Source organism: Arvicola amphibius, chromosome 6 (assembly GCF_903992535.2).
Source record: "Arvicola amphibius chromosome 6, mArvAmp1.2, whole genome shotgun sequence".
NCBI classification, from domain to species: Eukaryota; Metazoa; Chordata; class Mammalia; order Rodentia; family Cricetidae; genus Arvicola; species Arvicola amphibius.
The window spans coordinates 139,574,971-139,588,474 of record NC_052052.2 but is presented as its reverse complement, the minus strand read 5'-3'; the positions used below and the strand labels follow the sequence as shown (position 1 = coordinate 139,588,474).

General features: G+C 44.4%; 1 protein-coding gene across 1 annotated transcript in view; it reads left to right on the top strand.

Annotated features, from left to right (window-relative positions):
- The window catches only part of LOC119817608 (androgen dependent TFPI regulating protein), a 105,155-nt gene that overhangs the window by 6,485 nt on the left and 85,166 nt on the right, over nucleotides 1–13,504 (top strand). Inside the window, exon 2 of the mRNA XM_038334935.2 lies at nucleotides 5,618–5,796. The gene's annotated coding sequence lies outside the window, so the exon portion shown is untranslated. The remainder of the gene's footprint in view (nucleotides 1–5,617; nucleotides 5,797–13,504) is intronic.

The following is a 13,504-nucleotide window of genomic DNA, read 5'->3' as shown; positions in this document are numbered from 1 at the left end:
CTTGACCGCCACACCCCAGGTGAAGTCTGTTGTCCCTTCTTCTGAGATAAAAGGCACTTTGGTTGTTATCCTGCTCCTCCCGCTTGTGAATTCCCTGTCTCTCTCCCCCAGACACTGAACTCAGAGCTGCTCATCTTTGCATGGGTGGTTCCTAGAGTGGTCCCATGCAGTCCATGGTTGTTCAGCACACAGCGCTTAGACAAGGGAAACTGTCAGTAAGAAATAAGAAGGCTTCTGTTTTGGAGTTTTCATACAAGCTTCACATTATAGTTTGCCCCTGGGTCACTGTAGATAATTTTTTTTCCATGAATGTGTGATGTACAGGTCATGTCTTGCGGTCACAAAACTTCTCCCATAAGGAGCAGTAACATGACAGTGGTGTCCGTGACCAGAGAAGTCCTCACAGGCTGTCCAGTAGCGAGGCTGATAGAGGCTTACATCTCAAATGGTGCCTCTTGGACCAGCCTGATCTGCATTCGTCCTGGGTCTGCTACTCCACTCTCCTTATTGCAAAAGCTAATTTGTGAAAACAGAGCGCAGAGTCCATCATTATGAGAAACGGGCGCTTGTGCTGTGAGTTGCTCAGAGCTGGTCTATCAAAGCATGTTCTCAACAGGGAGCAGCTATGATAGTTTCTAAAGCCCCGTAATGTCAAGCATCTGAACCAGACCTGCTCCCTGTCGGCTGAGAGCTGCTCCCTCTCCTCTGTGGCAAGGATGGGGATGACAGCAAACTTTCATCTTCCCTGACAGGATAACTCAGACATTTTCCCCAGGGAAAGGCGATTGATCATTAGCTTTTGCTCAAGAGAAACGGGAGCGCGCACGGAAGCTCTCACAGAGCTGCATGCTTTGTAGCCGCCTCTTTTGAAAACATGTAAGAACCCACAGGAGATCTCCAGTAGACAAGGAGGCTGTGTGTGTGTGTGTGTGTGTGTGTGTGTGTGTGTGTGAGAGAGAGAGAGAGAGAGAGAGAGAGTGTGTGTGTGAGAGTCTGTGTGTGAGTGTGTGTGTGAGTGTGTGTGAGTGAGTGTGTGTGAGTGTTGTGTGTGTGTGAGTGTGTGTGTGTGAGAGTGTGTGTGTGAGAGTCTGTGTGTGTGTGAGTGTGTGTGAGTGTGTTGTGTGTGTGAGTGAGTGTGTGTGTGAGTGTGTGTGTGTGTGTTTTCCTGAAGGCTTTCTGGTAGTTAGTCCTATGACGGAAGGCCACTTCTGCTACACAATGAAGACTGGCAAAACTCTCCCCACATCCCTAAGCGCAACCCCAAACTAGCTTCTCTGCTATGGGATAGTCATTAACACCCAAGGTTTCCCAATGACAGCAGACCTACAGTGTCCGTGTTGGTAGGTCCTGTGGTGCACACTACAAAGCCAAGTATATAAACACCCTCAGCAAATGCAATTGCGATTGTTTTGCGCACAGGGAGTCAAAGGTACAAGGGAGACTGATTATATGAAGCCAACTTCTTTTCTTTTTTTGTTTTTTTGTGTACAAAACAACCATTGATGGATAGTTGGACACAATTTCATTGGAATAACCTAGGTAACGGACAGTTCTCTATAGCCAATGACACACTAATTCTCTAGCAACCTGAAGCTGGTCCCTAATTCCTGCTAGCAAACTATGCTCTGGCTACAAGACAGCGATACAAAGCTTGCAAAATCAGGAGAATAAAAACTAACGAGGTGACCACAGCATTACAAGAAGTCAAGTCCGAGAATCAATCACCTAAAGGGTTTCAGAAAAGAACAGTTTAGAGAAAGCCTTATCTGCTAAGAGTACAACTCAGATCTAAGTTATTGTCAGAAAATGCTGGAGTGCTAATTGTCAACTCGACAGAATCTAGCTACAATCTCCTGGGAGATGGGCCCCTGGGCATGCTGGGCATGCCTGATAGGCAATTAGCTTGATTAATTGATGTAGGAAGACATATCTTAATGGTGGGAAAGACGATTCTCTGGACAGAGAAACCTGACTGTATAAGTTGACAGAAGGGGCTGAACACTACATGCATGAATTTGTTGCTCTCCTCTTTTGACTCCAAATATAATACCACCCACAGCTTCAAGTTCTTGCTGCCTTGATTTATCATGATGGACTGCATCTTAAGCTATGAGTCAAACCCAGGACAGATGGTTAGAATCAGTATATTATAAAGGAAATCAGGACCATGTTGCATTCTTTCTAAAAAAAAAAAAACTTTTTCATTACGTTTTATTTATGTGTATGCACCCATGCATGGGCAGGCTTGTGTGCCACTGTGCCCACATGGAAGTCAGAGGACAATCTGTGGAAATCATTCTGTCATATGGATCCTGGGGATCGAACTCAGGTTGTCAGTTTTGGTGGCAGATGCCTTTACCCATGGTTGTGGTTAGTTTTTTTGTCAACTTGAAACACACCGGAGTCATTTAGGAAGAGGGAACCTCAACAGAGAGAATGCCTCCATCAGACTGGCATGTAGATGAATCTATAGGACATTTTTCTCCATCAGTGATTGATGTGGGAAGGCCCAACCCATAACAGGCAATACCACTTGTAGGCAGGTGGTCTTGAGTTCTATGAGAAAGCAAGCCGAGCAAGCCAATGAGGACCAAGCAAGTAAACAGTGCATCAGATCTCTGCTCCAGTTCCTGCCTCTGGGTTCCTTCCTGAGTTTCTATGCTGACTTCCGTTCAGGATGGACTGTAATTGAGATGAGGAAGCCAAATAAACTCTTTTTTTCCCCACGTTGTTTTGATCATGATGTTTTATCACAGCGATAGAAAGCAAATGAAGACAGCCACTGAGCCATCCTACTGTGCCTGTGTTCTTCTATGATAGAGCAGATATTAGGCCTGCAAACTCATACTCAGTGGCTTTCTCAGACACACAGCAATGAGGGACTGAGGAATGATGCTCTTTCATTATTATATGCCTTCATTTCTTTCCTCAGAAATTGCACTTTCTTTCTCCTATGGAAAAATTTTCCACTATAGCTACAGTACACAGCTATTAACGTTGTCTTGCTTTTTAATTAGTACATATTAATTTTATATAATGGGTTTCATTATATTTTCATATATGAATGCAATGTATTTTGAACATATTTGCTCTCATTTGCCCTCTCATTCCTTTTTTGCTCCCACTTAGCGCCTTCGTTTTCCCAACTCATTCTTCTAGAACTTTCCTGTCTCTGGTCTCTTGGATGACTTATGAGTTACATTAGGGCAGCTTACAGGAGCATGAGTAAGGGCTGTTTACGGGGTAGCCCTTCCACCCACACACCATCCACTCCCTGAGTCCGTGAGCTCCTTGCGTTCCATGACAGGTTATTGTCCGGCTCAATCTCTTGAAGCTCTTGGGCGGGTGATCACAACTGTCCTGAGTTCAAGCCTGTTCCTGCTTGGCCTTCCCCTGCAGCCAGTCGTCCACACCACCCCCTGACTGTTAAATTCTTTACGACCCTTCCTCCTAGAGATCCCCAGAGTCTTAGTGGGCAGCCTGTGATATAGACGTCAGTTTGCAGCTGGACATTTGTCTGTCATTTGTCCTCAGAGTCACCAGTTATGACTGCTATTTCCTCCTGAGGATGCTTCATGGAGCGGAGCTGGTAGCACAGTAACCTTTGGGTGTAGATTATTTAGAAATTGCACAATGTACACATCATGACCTACAGAAGATTTTGCACCAATACTATACTATCCATTTTCTGGGTCTTTATGTCCAGTAGAATAAAAGAGCCATTTATCTTATTATGTTTAGAAATAAAGATGTTGAAAATGATGAAAGAAGCCAATATGTATGTGGTGACCAGCTTTCTGGTGCTTGGATAAGATTCCTAGGGATAATCAACCTAGAAGGAGAAAGGATTTAATTTAGCTCAAATTTGGGAGGTTCTAGTCTTGACTTGTTCCTTTGTGTCTGTGGTAATAGTGCATGATGAAGTCTGTGGCAGAAAAGTGTGTTTAATTCATGGTGGCTGGAACAAGAGAGATGGGAAGAGGCCAGAGTCCCCAAATCCCTTTCCAGAGCAGGGCCTCAGTGGCCTAACTTCTTTCCCCCAGACCCCACCTCCTGAAAGTTCTGTTGCTTCTCAATCAAGCTTCAAGCTGCTCACCACACCTTTAGCATGAGACTCTTTTGGGGAGACCTTCCAAATCCAAACTAGGGCAATTTATTTTGCTCTACTGTGAGCCACGCTTTCTTTGGCTTTATTGGTTTAGATACATCTCCTTGCATCTATGTTTGCATTTCGGTTCACTAAGAATAGCATTATCTGTGAAGTCAACAGCGATGGGCAACTTCAGTGGTTTGTTTTCCTTCGGGGTAACCTAAGCGCAAGGGTGGGTCTGATGGAGACACAGATACGATCTTAGTTTATCTTTCCCTTTAATTTTCGTGAGCCTGTTTGACCAGTTGGGGCGTGTCAGCTCGTCTGGCGATGTATTTCTCTCCAGGTCCCTGTGTAGTGATCGCTAGGTTCACAGGTTCCCATTCGCTTGCACACTTAAATTTTCCAAAGCCCTGATTTTGAACAGTGACTCACTTAGTGATGATGACTAGGGGCCACTATGGGGAAAATGGAAACGTGGTGGCTATGCACTCCTTCCAGGACTACAAGGGGATTCATAGACAACATATTACTAAAATAATGAGAAAACCCACATGCAGTTAACACGTTCCGAATGAACTCTTTAATGAGCGTGAGAGGCCCTTGATAATTTCCAACTTCTTTGTCTATATCTGTTGAAGGTAGGTGGGTTCTACCATGCTTGGATTTGAAATCTTGGCACACTGTGGAAATAGCAAAAGAGAAACTGCGGGCACTCCAAAGGCTTAAAAATGAATCCCAGACATCCTCAAGAAACTCCCCCTCATAGGGAAATTATTAGCTGGTGAGTAACGCGAAGGCCTTCTCAGCGGATCCCCGTTACATGTCTCAATGTCTCCACTGTTTACTTTTTCGAATGAGCCTTTCTCATGTTTCTCATGGACTCCCAAACACACAGAATGGCCCAACGAAAACAACTGCTCTCTCCACCTCCCCTTTCCTACCAATCCTCATCCTCCCTAGCTCTGTTTTGGCATTTCCCTAGGGGTGTCAGCTTCTCAGAGAACTTACCCTTGGCCAATAGATATTGGAACAAGCTTAGCGAAGGCAATAGGAGGTTAGGGAGCCAGAAAACTTAGTCTTTGATGCCCCTCACCGCCTAAAAAAAAATTCTAAAATGGCCTAGATTTCTAAAAACCTATGATATTTCCTCCATAGAGAAAGCGGGACTTTGCAGAATTCCCTCTCTTCTCTGACTAGTGCAAGAATCTTAGATCCTGGCTTGCAGGGGCAGCTGATTTCCCCGTGGTTGGTGGGCACCGAGTCAAGATGGCTCAATTCCCAAGCTCTCTAGATGTATGTGAAAGTTCTCAGCCTCTACCGGAGCAGTCTGTCTGCCAAGTGGTACGAGAAAACTTGTGAGAACAGGTTTTTCTGAGGTAGTTGATGCATCTGCATCCATCCTGGCCGGAAACCAAAGCAAAAAAAAAAAGACACCTTCTAGAACAGTGTAAGGGGCTTAACGTGAGCTCCCAGCTTGGTGATTGATTATCCCAACAAGTGTGGTTTTCTCTGACTTTCCCTCAGGAGTCCTCACGGTGCTTCTCTGCTACTCCAGCCAACTCCAGCCAGCTGAGACTCGGGCCAGCCTTCTTCATCTGGAAGGATTGCAAGACTTCCCAGTTGAGCATGAACAACCTGTGGCCTGAAAGGTCCTTTTCAACCATGAAGCTGTTGTGGGAACTCAGCCATCTTGATAGCGACAGGTCTGTAGATGGCCAAGGCCTTTCACATGAGCGCTCCCTTTAATCGTAAGGGGAAACGTCTCCATCTGTTGTAAAGGCATTGATTATAATAGCTCGGTTAAAACACGTCTTCCCTCCGATAAGAAATGGAGTCACGAGAGAAATCTCTGTTCTTGGCTTCCTTTGGGAAGGAACTCACTGTTCTCCTTTCCAGGGACAGAGGTCTTGACGGTCAAACCACAAGTGGTTTTAATCTTTATTAACCCTTCCACTTAGATCCAAGAGAGCATCTGTGAAGACTGTCCATCTCTAGGAAGCTGGGTTCCCCATAACTTCGCCTTCTCAGTTCTGCTTAGAAAAACCTGCGGGAGACCAGTTGACCAACACATGTTTTGTGGAGGGCTAGGACCTTTTTTTTTTTTTTTTTTTTTTTTAACACAACCTTTGCCTCTTTGAAAGCCTCCAAATTACCAGCTAGCACAGAGATATGTATTGTTATGCTGTTTGTCTTAGGAAACCTGAAAAATAATGCTTTGAGAGAAAATGTAATCTCTTGTTTTGTAATTGGTGAAAATAACAATATTTCAATGATGTTAACTTGCAAAAAAAAGGGTCTAGATCTTGGATTAGGACTCATACTTGTTGGCTCATTTGAAGAGGGGTAAACCTACCATACCTTTGCTACTCCATGCCCCATCTGGGAATGTTGACATTGCATGGGGGTTGGTTAATGAGTTAGAAGCCAGGCATATGTCAGAATCAGATCCCAAGTGACCTGTGTGTATATATTGAAGTGTGTGGTGTCAAGTCTTGCTCCTCCACATAACTGCTTCCAGCCAAGGGGAAGTTCAGCTGAGGCCTCAAACACAGAGTGATCCAACAAGATGGATATCTCCTCTGACGGGAACATCAGGCAGGCTCAGTTTAATTTTGTATTATTCATCTTCCCTTAATCCCAAGATTCAAATTTCCCCAACTTTTCCAAATCTAGCGAAAGAAAATCTCAATCTGTGCCCAGTTCATCTCAGGGGAGACTGTTCTGTGACTGTTTTGAAGGTTTCTAATGAAAACAAAGCAGGCCATTATTTCTGTTAATATGGGAATCCTAGCTGACATAGTTTGGAGAGAATCCATTTAACTGGATTACTATTGCAGATACTCATGGGTAAGAATTTGTTGTTGTTGTTGTTGTTGTTGTTGAGCAAATCTGCTTATGATAATTGGTGTTTACAAGGGACCAGGAAAGGTAGGCGAGAGAAAGGTAAAAGCCCCCGGGAAAGAGGCTCCGCTCCACTCCCTTGCCTGCCTCCACAAGCGAAGGCTGCACTGCCCCGCCCGTTTTGTCTTTAATGTGTCATTATTTCAATAAAACTGTGTCTGGGATCTTCTCCCCTTTCCGCCTTATAAATTCCACAGAGGATTTATTAGGAAAGCAAACGGTGAGATTTCAGAGACTGCAGAAGTCCAGTTACCCATGCCCCCCAACATCACCTGCCTTCCTGCAGCTGGCATTCCACTGGGTCCAGGAATACTCTCTGATGTTTGGGGGAATCTCTGTGTGCTTGGTTAAGAGTCACAAATGCTCCTGACTTGGGTGACATCTTAGGAAAAAAAAAAAAAAATGTAATCTGGTCCTCAAGTTTAACTTTAGTCTGGGTCCTAGAACTCAAAAATTCGGACTCTACACGACAAAGTGATCCTTGCCCCTCCCCAGGAGAGCTTGTGTTTACCTCCCATGGTGAGTGCCCAGATCTACGTAAAATGTGATCTGGGACAAAGGTCAGACTTCTCTTCTATGCAGGTTGCCACACCTGTGACTCAAAGGCATGCCTCTAGATGCTAAGCCAACTCTCCTTAAGTGAGAGGTAATTTTAAGACATAACAATAATATTATTATTGTGTTTATGTGAATCAAGGCATACATGCCATGACCCACATATGGAGGCCAAAGGACAAGCTCTCATGAGTTGGTGCCCTCCTTCTCCTGTGGGATCCTGAGTTAAACTCAGATCGTCAGCTGTGCCTAGCAAACACCCTTCCAGCTGAGCCATGCATGAGATGAGTTTTAATAGGGTATTCTCATACTCAAGGTATTCAGGACACTTGTCCAAAGTTTGGAACCCAGGTGTATTATTCAACCCTTTTCTCTTCTGGATCTCTGATGATGATCTTTTTTGGTGCTAATACAGCTTGGTCACTTTATAAACCCAAATTCGATGCACTCCATTCCATACCTCATAATTCATCCTTAGCACATTGATTCTACATCATGGACCTCTAGGTATTTTATAAATATCTTCTACTCCAAATCTTCATGTCAGAATAGACAGAAAGCTCTCAAAATCCCACTCCTCTGTTTGTTATTCCTGGGCAAGTTAAAACCACTCCAGTTGACCATTCAGCCTAACTGGAAAGCTCATGTAAGCAACTCCTTTGAAGGAACCAAATCTGAAGATAGCCAAAAGTCTATGTGATACATAAACCCCATCTAAAAAACTGGCGATGTTTAATATTTCTGTCTTAGAATTTACCACAAGGCACATATATAAGAGTTTTTGCCTTTATTCTGAGTTTCCTTCCTTTAAGAGAAGATTCCAAGTAAATATTCCCAAGGCTGGCCTTGAACTCTTTGTGTAGTCCTGGTTGTCCAAGAACTCGAATTTCTCCTGTCTTAATCTCATGTGTGCTGGGAGTACACATGCAGACGAATGTATTTTAAGTATTTTTTTTTAAGGATAAAAAATAGAATTAGCATAGTTTCCTCTTACCCAAAGTTTTACTTTCTCCATATTCTATTAGCCATGGTTAATCAGTATTAACATGATGGAAACTTACGACGCTGTCCAGCTCTGTCCTGCCTGAGACCTGGACCCATGCTGTATATGTTCTCTACTCATGAGCTGCCCTGTAGCATCTCAGTCGTCAGACCAGTTGCTAAAATATGGAAGTGCTTATGTCAAACAACTCTTAGATTTCTTAACGATGTTCCCGAAAGCACAAGAGTAGGGCTGTTGACGGTCCAGATGCACCAAAAAGAAGCTATAAGGTATTTTAATTTATTTCTTTAGGTGCCTTCTCACTATGTAGCCCAGGCTAGCCCTGAACTTTGGCTGTGTAGCTCGTGATGAGACGATGGGTATATACCACTCCATGTGACCTTGAGGTGCTTCCTTCAAGAGATAGGCAGAACATATATGAAAGACCTGATGCAAGCTACGGTTTCTCTGACTCACGGGGCCAGGGATCTTAGGACAAAGTCTCTGGGATTTAAGGGGAGTGATTACTCTCTACCAACAGACAAATTGGATTGTTGCTTTACAATCCAATTAAATTTTCCAGATCACATTTCGGAGGCCTCCTTGTTTGCCTGTAGGAGTTCACTGCAGTAAACACCATACTTGGATCGAATAGCTACCAGCTGGCCAGGGGACACATAATAGGCACTCGGCAACTATTCCTGAATGTCTAATCGTGCCCTTCTGTTCCTGCCTTACCAACGTGTGTCAGTTATCTGAGTTTGTCTTCCAAAGTCTCCAAGGTGCTCCAGAAGATGCAGCATTTCAGACCAAGCTCTTAGTAATTCTGTCCTAAATTAAACACACTGGCTGAGCTGGTTCAGGCTGCCTACCTTACAACAGCTCTTTCCACAGCGAGACGCTTAGCAGCGGCTCTAGGTAAGAAAAAGGGCTTAAGCGGGAAACACTTTAAAAGGGAACAAAAGCTAATAGTATCATGTTTGCCAGTGACATCTTGGAGAACCCATGGGTATTAAACAAAAAACAAAGAGCGCCAATATAATATGCCCTTCATTCAAGTGCACATGTACACACACCAAAACACGGCAATCCCCTTTTAGCGGGAATATTTGTGGTGGAAATAATTACTGTATACTTATTACTGCTGGAGCTGTGGCCCAACAGGGGAAGAGGGCAGAGCTGCTAGGGAGCCAATGGGCATTCAGCAATTTACAAAGGTCTCAGTTTGTTCTACCTGGAGAGAGGGGTGTATATTTTCAAACATCACGTTTAATTAACACTCGAGGAAGGGAATGAAACGGCTCACACCAGTAATCCTAGGCAGCCTTTGTATGGAACAGATGAAGGGGAAAGAAATGTGGTTAGGCGCTGGCCTTAAGTACAGTTTCCGTAGATTTCTGTTCTTCTCTTTACCGTATAATAACACGGCTTAAAATTAGTTCTGACAGCTAATCAGAGCAAGTGGCCTTTTCTTTCCCTGGAGCGGTTAACGAGTGCTGTGCATTGTGCCAACAAACCACACTGCAGCGTCCATGTAGGAAGAGAAGGGGACTGGTTGGTTCCTCCATGGCGGGGAGCTCTGAAACTCCTTTGTCAGATTCAGAGCCTTCTGGGGTTTGAGAGGCTGCCATGGCCCACGGGTCTGGAGTCATCCCAACCCCATCACTGAAAAGGACAGTTCTTCCTTCTCTTCTGGCTCTTACATCCCACCCCATCCTTCTCCGCCATCTCTCCCTCAGTTACTTCTGCCTCTGTGGGCTCACTGGAAATCTGTCCTGTAGAAATAGACTGATGGACTAAATTTAGGCTGTTTGGTGATGGGTGGGAAGAAAGAAATAGAACCAATGGCCTTTCTAAGAGAAGGGCTTAGGAGCCAAGAGGGTGTTTGAGGCTGAGGCTAAACACCTGTGCTTAACTGGGACAAGGTCAGTCAAGTGAGTGGCAAGGCCAGCCAGGTGAGTAGCAAGGCTTTCTTTCTTTCACCAAGGGCTCTCTGTCTTACTCCTATCCAAAGACAGATGTTTGTTTCCCCAAATTCAGAATCTCCTTCCTGGTTTGGGAGGCAAGAGGACAATCATTGCCCAAAGGGAAATGACGGCCTGGGATGGAAGTCAAGATCTCTCCGTGTTCCCAAATGAAAGCAATAACAAAGCTTCCTTTGGTTGCAGTACCTGGTCCCAACCAGTCCACAAGCCCACCCCACATTCAAAATCCTAAGTACCCACAAGATCAGTTCTAGGTATCTTCTCTCTAAGGAGAGGATTAGGGGAAAGGTTCTGGGCTTAAGATTCAAATAAGGCCTGCTGAGGCCTGAAATGTGGGCAGATCCCCTAAGCCCAAAGTAGGTAGGTCGAAGGGAAGATTCTTGGGGGCACAGTCAGGGCCCAGGAGGCTCTTGACTGGATTTAGGGAATAGCTCCCTTTAGAGTTGTTTTGTAAGGGGAAAGAGGAGCTCCTGAGTTCAGTAGTTTTAAAGTTTTACTGGGGTTAGAGTACAACTGTCCTGGCTTCTCAGGGATGTCTGCGACCATGGCCCTGCAAAAAGAGATAAAAAATAAAGCAAAGCTTCAAATCACTTTTAAAAAGGCACACCTGGTATTAATTATAACCAGGCATGATGACACACACCTTAAATTCCAGCTCTTGGGAGACAGAGGCAGGCAGATCTGAGTTCAAGTCCCGGCTTGTCTACATAACAAGTTCTAGGCTATCTGGGGCTACATAAGAAGACCTTGTCCCAACTGGAATCAAGCAAATCACATTAAAAATCAATTGTGATGACACACAGCCAAGCATTTCAGAGGATGGAGCAGAATGTTCTTGAGTGTGAAACCACTCTAGACCATTCTATAAGACTTTCAAAAAGCCAAAAATTCAAAACAGATGAAACTAAAAGCATAGGCTACATCTTAGTTGAATTGATAGTTTCCTTTCTTACTGGATAAAAATATACACAAAACATATTTGAGTCATTTTCAGTGTGCAGCTCAGTGACATCAAATGTATCTGTAAGATCATAAGCCATCAATGCTGTCTTTTCCGGAATGATTTCAATACTCTACAAAAAACACTGTGCGCACTCAGCTACTCCCCATTAGCTGACTGCCTTCTAGTCCCTAGCTAGGACCCATCTGCTTTCTCCTGTCTGTTTGTGCTGGACATTTCATTGCCATGGGCTCATATTAGGTATAAGTTGTTTCCTGTCTTAATTCACAGAGCACCATGTCTTCAAGGTCACTGGTGTTTCAGAATGTCATCTGTGCTTCACTCCAGTACACGTCGTCAAGACCCTGTTTTATTTATGTGTGCAGCAGTCCAGGAATATTTGAGTCGGTTTGATGTGTGAACACTCTTATGAGCACTTGTGTACAACTTTAAAAAAAATTATTGATTTTACATGTGTTTTGCCTGCATATATGTCGACATATCACATGTGTGCTGGGCATTCTTGGAGGTCATAAGAGGGCATCTGATCCCCGGGCACTGGAGCAATGGACAGATGTGAGCCACATGTTGTTGTTGGGACTCAAATCCAGGTCCTCGGGGAGAGCAGCCAGTTGTTCTTCACCACTGAGCCATCTTTCTGTGCAACCTCACACTTGGTTTCCTATCTTCAATTCTTTGGCCATCCCCAGGAGTGGGACTGCTGAGTCATAGGATAATTCTATGTTTAGCATAAATAAATGGTCACATTTTCTTCCACAGAGGCTGGTGCAGTCTCAGCAATGGTGTATGAAGGTGCCAGCTTTGAAACACACACACACACACACACACACACACACACACACACACACACACATCCATCTGCATTGTTGCCATCACCACCATCATTCCAGTGGAGAAGAGCTGTCTCATCACCCCTTTGGTGTGCATTTCCTTGAGAACCATAGGTTCTGAGTTCCTATGCTATGCAACTGCTGGCTATCGCGATGTTTTCTTTGCAGAAACGACTTTTCAAGTTCTTTGCTTATTTTGCTGAGTTGCAGGTATTTATGAATTTTGAGTACTCATACTCGGCCCTTATCAGAACACAACTTACAAATATCCTTTATTTCCATGGATTGTCTATCTATTATAGTCAGATACATGGAATTTTTAAAGCAAAGATTAATTCATTTTTATTTATTTATTTATTTATTTATTTATGTGGATCAATGCTTTGCTTCCACTGCCAGTTTGTCTGGAATCCCTGGAGGGATGCTGTATGCCCTGGGGTTCTGCCGTGTGGAAATACAGATCTGAACTCTGCAAGAACAGAAAATGTACTTAAACCGCTGAGTGTCTCTCCAGCCCCCACATTCTTTTTGAGGGGCGGTGGAGGTTCAAGACAGGGTTTCTTTGTGTAACAGCCCTGGCTGTCCTGGAACTCACTCTATAGGACCAGACTGGCTTAGAATTCACAGAGATCCGCCTGCCTTTGCCTCCCAAGTGCTGGGATTAAAGGCATGTGCAATCACCGCCCAGCAAAGCATTTTTTTTTTTTAAAAGGGTAGATAATGAGCAAAGCCCTCGGGTGCTGCTGGAATGAGTTTTAAGCAGAGAGGTCTCCCCGCATCAATTACTTCTCTCCTGGTCTCTTCTAAGCAGCCCACACCCAACTTTTCTCTAATAACTATGAACCACATACATGGTGTGAAGATTCTCGTCTAAGACCCAAATGTCCTCTGTGTGTTTTCTCCTGTCTGTGTGGGTGCCCTGCCTCAAGTGATAGTACTTCTGTTTTCCAGGTGGTGAAACTGAGGAACAAATACTTCAGTGAATGCCTAGAGGTCTTGCTGCCCATAGCAGCAGAGTCAGGATGCAAACCCAAGTCTAACCAGCCTGACAGCTCGACCAGCCAGCCCATCCACAGTTTGTAAGCTGGTGCTCTGGGGTGCTACAGTGCCTCCATGTGCCGGTGAAGCCTTTCTGCTCACAAGGAGGAGGGATCAGAAGAGGGTTCAGGTCTCCAGAGCCATCATACACCTCAACCA